Consider the following 3,082-nt stretch of genomic DNA (forward strand, 5'->3'; position numbering starts at 1 on the left):
ATGTTAACTCTGTTGTTATAATTTAGTTATTTCCAGATGCTGTCAACGTTAACAGATTCATGTCGAATTTCACTAAAGAAAACAAGCTGTGAAGGTGGTATAAGGATCTTCTTTGAAAAAAGTATTACTTAATTCAGGGATGTGATTGACCTGGCAGCTGGACGGCTGAAACATTTTCAGCCATGGGTTTATGGGCGCTCTTTGGGTCAAAAGCACACTGCTGTAGAAGAAAAACTGGCTTTTCAGAAGCTCTTTTGAGGGCTCTCCTGACATAAAATTTGAAGAAAACTTAAATATATACTGAAACAACTGAAAGCAACCAAATATTTTTTTCAGGTAAAAAAGTTATTTTTTTCATTTTTTTTTTGGGGGGGGGGGGGGTCTCTGGGGCCATTTAATCCGCGGAATTCCATAAATCCGCGGACAAATCACATCCCTGTAATTGTTTTAGAAGGCACAGAGTGCTTAGAATGTTATTTACCATGTAACCAGTATAAACCACTTCAGAATCCCCAGAAGGGTTCATGCAAGAATTATTCTAAGCAAAATAAATAGATTTTGGATTTCTGGGGCATGCATCAATTAAAGTCAAATTAGTTCAACTGCCTTAGGTTAAAATTGGGACCAGAACATGAACCAAAGCATACACTTTCATGATTTTGTATTGGACTAGACAATTACCTATTTTTCCTGTTTATGAATTTCCTGGAACTTGACGTCAATCTCCTCAAATCCCTCAAATTCTTCCTCATCATCATCGCTCTCAAAGAATCTGTCAATCTCCTCTTTGGTCATTTCTCTTGTTGTACGGTCAGTGTAGTAGTCACAGTCCTCTTCATCTTCGTCATCTTCTTTCGGTTGATGGTCAGAGGTCTTGACAAACTCCTCCCATATGATGTCGTCTTCAGTTCCGTCCATGGCGTTGGATATGCAGCACTTCTTGAAGGCATATACAATTAAGTTTGGGTCCAATTGTTCCCACGCCTCGACAATCCAGGAGCAGATCTCCTCCAGTTCTGGTTCCTTTATTCTTTCCAAGTCAGTATGTGAGTGGTTTCTGCCGGCCATCCAGTCATTCCATTTGGCGCCAAGTGCAGCCTTCAATGGTTTGTTGATGGAAACATCTAGGGGTTGCAGGATGGAAGTCATCCCGGCTGGAATCACAGCTGTTGTTGTGCAAGACTCCTTCATGCGCTGCTTCATGCCTGGAGTTGTGTGAGCCCTGAAGGCATCCAACACAAGTAAGGAGTGGTGCAGGCCGGCTCCCGATCTATTGTTCCAGACAGTTGCCAACCAGTCGTAACAAAGTGCTTGGTCCATCCTGCCTCTCTCTTGGACACGGACATGAATCCCAGCTGGCCACTTGACACCCATCGGCATGGTATTCCTCTTGAAGACAACAAAAGGAGGAAGTTTGCCACCATCGGCTGTGCATGCCAACATGATCGTAAATGGATTCATTTCATTGCCAACAAACGTCAAAGGAATCTGGTCAGCATTGCCAATTTGGCTAAGCGGGTACCCATTAGCCTGCCTTTGTCGGATAATGAATCGCTGAAATTCTGTGACGTTATACTCAAAATCTTCTGGGAGCTTCTGGCTGATGTGCTTACGGCGGCGGATAGACAGCTTATGACGTTTCATGAAGGCATGGACCCATGTTTGTGATGCCTTGAATGTTGAAGGAATTTTCTGCTTTTCAGCCAACTTCAGTGCCTCTTGGTGAATATCAAAAGTTGATAATGTCATGCCTCTCTCTCGTCTCTCCTTGACGTATTCTAGAATGGCAACCTCTATAGCAGGATAGAGCGCTCCTGCACCACGGTTTGCCTTTTTCGTCTTTGTCATTCCCATTAATTCAGACTTTTGTTTACGCCATTTCCGTATGTTGACCTCATTGATTGTGTACTTGCGGCCAGCTGCCCGATTGCCATGCTTTTCAGCATAGCTTAGGACATTAATTTTTTCTTGTACCGTATATGCTGTACGTACTTTACCCATTGTGGAAAGCAGAGAGGCAGTCAAAAGTACCTTATTTGACAATTTTCAACCGGGTCTAACCGTTACTAAAAGACTGTACTTACATATAAACGGTTGTTATGTATGGAGTTTCGTCAAACCTCTCAACTCTCAGGACTCCTTACACACACTGCAAGTGCTGGACTTCACTGTGAATTAAAAATGCATTTCATTTTTATTTAATGACATTTGAACCAGACATGTGAACTCCACTAGAGTACAGGGCTTCCGTTAAAGGAAGTTTGGAAGTATATTACTCCCTAGAAATGGGTTAAAACTTCCAAAATTGATTCCTTGGAAGTACAAATACTTCCATAATTTTGAAGAAAACTTCCAAAGTTGAAAGCTTGGAAGAACAAAAAATCAAAACCTTTTGTTAATATTACTTTTAGTCATAATTTCAATCAGTTTAAGTGTTTTTAAGTAAAAGGAATTATAATAATATAAGTTAAAGAGAAAATTATTTGATTTTTAATATATTTGTTGAAAAATAGTTGAAAAAGATATTGTATTATGGAGACTTAAACTTCCATATTTTAGTGTAAAACTTTCAAATTCTTAATGGAAGCCCTGTAGAGTAGGTAAAATCTACCCAATGAAACCCCCCTTCCGGTCTACCACTTACCTACAAAAACTACCGCTCTTGAAAAAAACAATATTGGTGTTAAAATTTCATTTGAAAATCTTTAAAACTTCTATCAACCATTATGAAATACCCTATAATCTGTCACTTTAATTAAGGAAATGGTGCAATAAACAACCTGTCTAATAACTTGACACCTCGGCCAAGATTGTTGCTAAGTTATGGCACTTTAGACCACAGGCATCCTACTATTAAGCATTCTTTGTTAATTGTCATCCAATACTAATCAATATTCTTTGTTAATCTTAAAGACATAAAAAAATTTATTTTATTTATATTTTTTAGTTTTATTTCATCTTCAATGTATAAAATTTTATTATATTTTGGCACGGAAATTAACATACACAATTTTGCAATTGTCTGCTCTAGACCAGTTTGGCAGTCTGATTGAATTATCAGCAGCTCTTTTAAATTCAAACA

The sequence above is a fragment of the Mya arenaria genome, chromosome 13 (assembly GCF_026914265.1).
Source record: "Mya arenaria isolate MELC-2E11 chromosome 13, ASM2691426v1".
Taxonomy (NCBI): domain Eukaryota; kingdom Metazoa; phylum Mollusca; class Bivalvia; order Myida; family Myidae; genus Mya; species Mya arenaria.